Below are 6000 nucleotides of genomic sequence, written 5' to 3' on the forward strand. Positions count from 1 at the left end.
GTGTGTGCGTGAGTGTGTTCTGGACAAGGGAACATCACAGAAGAACAAGTAAAACAGAAGATTTTTTGAAGAATGACAATTCTTCAATGAAGCACAGTGTATCCATTAATGTTAATCATCCATCAAGATAAATACAGTTTTGCGTAACTGAAAAAATATTGCCACTAATGCCTGGCTTTCAATGCATAAACAAAAAATATTTCTGGTAAGACATTCTTGGCCTTGGTTATATTGCATAGGTTTCTAAATTCCCCTTATCCCAATGTGCCAGTCACATCTGTAGCCCAAGTGTTTCTTTCCAAAAGAGGAATGAAGGCCAAGCAAGACAAAGAATTTGCTGATACACATATGTCACTCCAAGAATTCTCCTGACAAAGTTCCCACACCCAATTTAATTACTTCCCTACTGTAAAAACACTTTCCATCTGCATTTATTCTAATAGTTTCAAATCCAAAACCAACACACTATAAAGCTAGCTAAATAAATGCATGAGATTAGCCTTACGTTCCAATCCAGGCACTACTTTGCAGTGTATCTACAGCATTCATTTTATGCTGATATGTCATTTTGTGTTCAATGTTTTCACTTAAGACTTGTTTAGAAAAGAATTACTTGGTTCAGACTGTGTTAGTATCTCTGAGTCTGTGTGTATTTCTGTGTGTGCGTGTGTGTGTGTGTGTGTGTGTGTGTGTGGTGTATATGGAACATGGCTTCAAACCATGTGGTTTTCTAGGTATATTTGTACCCTTTTATTCCACTATGAAAGATATTCTAAAATCATCTCTCTACCCCCTCACGCCTTTGCTTTTCATCTTAAATTCACAGGTTTCTGAATTAACAGATTTTCCCTATACTTAAGGTTAGCTACAAATTCAGCAATCATATAATTTGTTAATTGTGTTACTTGTTTGGTTGAAGTGATGTTTATTCAAATAGTTATTGCTTGATTTAAAAAAAAAATCAAAGCTTCTTAAAGGAACAATTCTTCCATTCAGAATGATAAATCAAAGGAGTAGATCATTCAATACTACTTTCATCATCATCAGGAGATGTTCCCCCCACTTTTCCAAACCCATTTCCTCCTTCGAGGCTTAATTCAAGTACTGCCACCTATGAGCAGTCTCCCCTGATTCTCAAACCTTCAGGTATTTTCTCCTTCTTCAAAATTCCTAGGATAATCTATGGATTGTATCTTTCCTATAACTTTCTGTTATATTCACTTGGGTACATATCTAGGCAGTTAGTAGATAGAATATTAGAGTTGGAGTCAGGAAGAACTTGATTTGCTTCCTTCTTCAGACTTACTAGCTTTATGACCTTGGGTAAGTAACTTAACCTCTGAAAAATGAGCATAAAAATAGCACTTACTTTCCAGAGTTGTTGGGCAGCTAAGTGGTGCAGTGGAGGTACCAGGCCTGGACTTCCTTAGTTCAAATCTGGCTTCAGACACTTACTAGCTGTGTAACCCTGGACAAGTCACTTAACCCTGTTTGCCTCAGTTTCCTTATCTGTCAATGAGCTGGAGAAGGAAACGACAAACCACCCTAATATCTTTGCCAAGAAAACCACCAATGGAGTCATGAAGAGTCAAACTCAATTCAAAACTGACTGAACAATAACAAAACTCAGTGTTGTTGTGAGGATCAAATCAGGTAAGGTATATAAAATATTTGCAAATCTTGAAAATGTTGTGTAAATTGTGTGGTTGTTATTATTGTTGTTATTGCCTTAATTCTCTTGCCCTCACCCAACTTTCCCTGAAGTGGAATGTAACTTCAGGCTGTGACTGTGCTACATTTTACATCCCTGAAGCCTTGAACGTAGTACTAAATGTTCTTGCCTAATAAATATTTGTTGTCAAAAAATTCAGCATACACGACAGTGGAAAGAGCAATGAATTGCAGCATGGATCCTGAGGTTCCAGGACTGGCCCTGTTTCTTAATGGACTCTGTATTTAGGCAACCCATACTCTCTGGCCCTTGGTTTGCTCATCTATAAAATGAGAGGATTAGGAGATACCCAAAACTGTTTGCAGTTGTAACATTTAGATGATACTAAACACTAATTTAGAGAATTGGGCTCTCTTCAAAATATTTGAAGGAGAAGAGACTAGACTTGTGTCACTGGCCCCTGTAGGCAAAATAATAAGGGACAAGGGTAGAAGCAGCTGGCTCCAAATAAGGAAAAAAACCTTCCTAATAATTGGAGACATGCCCAAATGGAAGGGGTTCTTCCTCACTAGAGGTTTTTGAATAGCAGGGTTTCCCGGGCAGATATGAATTAGTCTAGATGGCCTCTAAATCCCCTTTCATTTCTGTGATTCTGCAATGCAGTCCCATGCTTGCCAAAAGCTTGGAAATGATCTGACCAACTCAATGATTTGGACTTCCAAATTGTCTCATCAACCTGATTGGGATCTAAATTAGTGTAAGGACACAGGATGACTCTAATGACAAATTCTTTGCTTAACCCACTGACTTGCATTGCCTTTTAGAATTGAGTAAAAGGATCTCAGATCTCCAGAATCTGGGAATGGAACTGGTGTTCAAGAAGCCAAAGTTCTTTGTTTATAATCTAGAATACCCAGAATATATGAAGGCCAAAATTCTTGTGATTTTGATAATTCAAAGCAATGGATCTAATATCTGACTCTCTTACTCAATTCATTGCAATAACCATCCTATTGCCTCCAGGATCAAATATAAGTCCTTTTAAACTTCTAAAGCTCTTGACGACCCAGCCCTAATTTACCTTTCCACTCGTATTATATATTTCTTCCCTTACTGTACTCCCCAATCTATCCATGGTGGTCTTCTTGTTCTTCCTCTCATGTGATACTCCATATCCCATTTCTGTTCCTTTGCACTAGTTAACCCTGATTCCTGAAATGTGCTTCCCCCATCATCCCCATCAGTCAAATTGAATTCCTTACTTCCTTAAAACTTCACTCATTGTAGCTTCTTTAGAAGACTTTCTCATGTCTCCAGTGCTGGTGCCTCTTCTTCTTCAATGAACCCCCTTTATTCTGAATATTCTAATTTATGTACATGTTGTCTCCTTTGTTGGAATACAAGCTCCTTGAGGACCAGGGCAGTATCATTTTTATCTTTGTGTACCCAGGGCTTAACAGAATGCTTGCTGATTGATTGATTGAATGCAACCATACCAATGTTACACATACTGTATCTAATTGTATCCAAGAATTTTAAAATGAGGAAGTTCCAATTAAATGAAGTAGGTGATTAGCATTCTATAAATGCAGAATTCTATTTACATTAGCTAATACTGATCGGTACTTGCTTGTGTCTTAAAAAGTAATTGCGTGGTCATTAAAAAAAAGCCGCTAGTATACATCTAGATGTCTTAGACACTTTGTGTGCCAAGGTAGGATAGTTTCAATAATTAGGCTGCAACACTGTATCTCCTAATATGCTAGAGTCCTGATTTAGGAAATGGCCAATTACATTTCTCAGTTGTGTAGCTGAACTCAATCAGAATGATCCGACTTCAAGTTCAGCTCTGACACAAACTGTTTGTGTGATATCGAGCAAGCTACTCTGTCCTTTCCATGACCTGGTGAAATTCTTTATGGTTCTAGGGCACAGAACAGTTGCTGCATTGGCAGAGGGGCTTTTCTTGCTGGGGGCTCCCAACACCAATGAAATCACCCCCCCACTCCCTCATATAGATTTGCCATAAAATCTACAACACTACTGTAATATAACAAAATATGATGTGATGTATGATATGATATACCATCATATATACGTATATCTTCTGGAAGAGCATCACTTAAAGCATATGGTCAATTTATTAAAAAAAACACAATATGGAGGAAGTTCCTTAATCTCCAGTTCACCTTTGGTTCTATACTTACTGTTCCATAGGCCCCACATGCCCATAGACCCCATATGCCAACTTCATGTAAACTCATTCTAAATTTCTGAAGTTTCTAATTGAATGGTGCTTTTGAAATTTAATAATATTTGAAAAAAACAAGTGATTGTGAAATTTTATTTTCTTAAAAGTTTGTAAAATATTAAATACTTCTTAAAAGTAATTTTAACTCAAGCTTTCAAAAATACATTTTAAAAATTATTAAAACTCATTTTACTAATTAAAAAGGTAAAACATACCAGATCCTTACAGGAAGAGGTTCAGTACTACTAATATCCACTTTTCTTATTCCCATATACAATATTATGGTAATTTTCTTTCAAATAGTACCAGTGACAAATTCCTACTATTGATCTGAAAATTTCCCTATGTCCAATGTTGAGTGCCTCTCATTACTATTTAAATGATTATACCCTCTGTATTATGCCAAGTAAATTCCTATTTTTAAAACTTCAAAAAGAACCTGATAGTGGGTCACCTGATAGATTTATGCCTGCAGATCAATTTTTTTTAGGTTCTTAGTTCCCCCCACATTTCCTCAGTTCAGCATTTGCCTCTATGGACTGTACCTGGAATTCTGAGGCTCTGAAACATCTGTTTCTGTGCACGTTTTCTTTACCTGCGAGGAGAAAGGGATTGCTAGTTATTCTCATATGAAAATACAACTTCCTCACTCTCAGTTCACACACATACAGTGCTTAAAGTGGATATAGCTTGACTCACCCTGATCTCTATAAAATACTTCCCGCATTTTACAGCAGCAGTATGCAGTACCAAACAGTGTGTTTCATTATTATCCCATGAACAGCTGCCAACTGCACTTCCCTAGACTCCATTAGTATGTAAAATGTTGAGCTAAAATAGCTTGGGAGTAGTCTAACTAGGAACAAAGAAACCAAAGAACCAGGTTTCTCTACTTAGAAACTAGAAAGCCATACTGTTCTCAATTCAGTAAAGAAATGTTTTCCCAATTGATACTGCTTCTGTTTCCTGCTAAAACTCACAATAATAAACACCAGATTCTGGGGCAAAGTGCAGTGTTAGCTAAATAATTCATACATTAATTTTCATTTTCTGAATCCGGTGACTATATGTTTCATATATTTTCTCAGCATGTCAATTAAGTTCAGGTACTGAGTGCAGACTTCTCACACATATTTGCAGTATATTTATGCAGGCTATATTTCAGCCTTCAAAAACTCAGCTTTGGAGATGGTTAACTGCTAGCAAAAGTTAAAGAATGAAAACATCTCTCAGTATAAAGTGCTATTTACTACTGTCCATTTCTGGACAACAGGGTATAGAACACAACCTAAAATGAAGGCAAGGCCAAATTCATTTTGGTCACGAGCAACTTTATGGCAGGATGGACAAAGAACTGAACTTGGGAATCAGAAAACCAAAGGCCAAACCCCAGGTTGGACCTTTATTAGCTGTGTGACCCATGAATAAGTTGCTTGATTTCTATAAGACTCAATTTCCTCAACTGTAAAATACCAAAATAAGTGAAGTATGCAAAGTTCTCTGCAAATCTTAAAATTGTTCTATAAAACTTGTGCTGCTGCTGCTATTATTTTGAACATAATAATCTTGAAACAAAAGAATGAACCATGAGATGATTTGAAAATTCCCTTTAAGATGAAACATTTCAACATATTATACTTCTTAATTAAGTTAAAGTCATTTTTTTTCCAGTGCAAAGTAATGGGTACTGGGGATATCAAAATAGGAATTTGTAATGTAATTTGCCCTCAAGGAATTTGTAATCAAATTAAGTGGAAGGATAAAACATGTAAAGAAAAAAAAAACTATGAAATATTAAGTAAGGCAACTGAGAATGCAGTAAGTTTGTAGAAGAGAAATCCAGTAACAAAAAAAGGTATTGAAGGAGGGAAAGATAATTTCTAGATATGGGTAGCCATTATTAATTCAAATAGCTGATCCATTAAACTCAATTGGCAAAATGAGGTGTATCAAGGTCTTTAAATGTAAATGTATTGTTAATTTTAAAAAAATCCTCATAAAATTACTCTCTTTTATATAGTAATTTTTAAGGCTAAAAAGGCATCTGCCATGCTTTATTTCATTAGTCTTTCAAGGT

The 6000-nt window shown here is 36.0% G+C and overlaps 1 protein-coding gene across 1 annotated transcript in view; it reads right to left on the reverse strand.

Annotated features, from left to right (window-relative positions):
- EYA4 (EYA transcriptional coactivator and phosphatase 4) overlaps positions 1-4501 on the reverse strand; it is a 160120-nt gene extending 155619 nt beyond the window's left edge. Inside the window, exon 1 of the mRNA XM_036769391.1 lies at positions 4469-4501. The gene's annotated coding sequence lies outside the window, so the exon portion shown is untranslated. The remainder of the gene's footprint in view (positions 1-4468) is intronic.
- Positions 4502-6000: the final 1499 nt, after the last annotated feature.

Source organism: Trichosurus vulpecula, chromosome 7 (genome assembly GCF_011100635.1).
Source record: "Trichosurus vulpecula isolate mTriVul1 chromosome 7, mTriVul1.pri, whole genome shotgun sequence".
In the NCBI taxonomy this organism is placed as follows: domain Eukaryota; kingdom Metazoa; phylum Chordata; class Mammalia; order Diprotodontia; family Phalangeridae; genus Trichosurus; species Trichosurus vulpecula.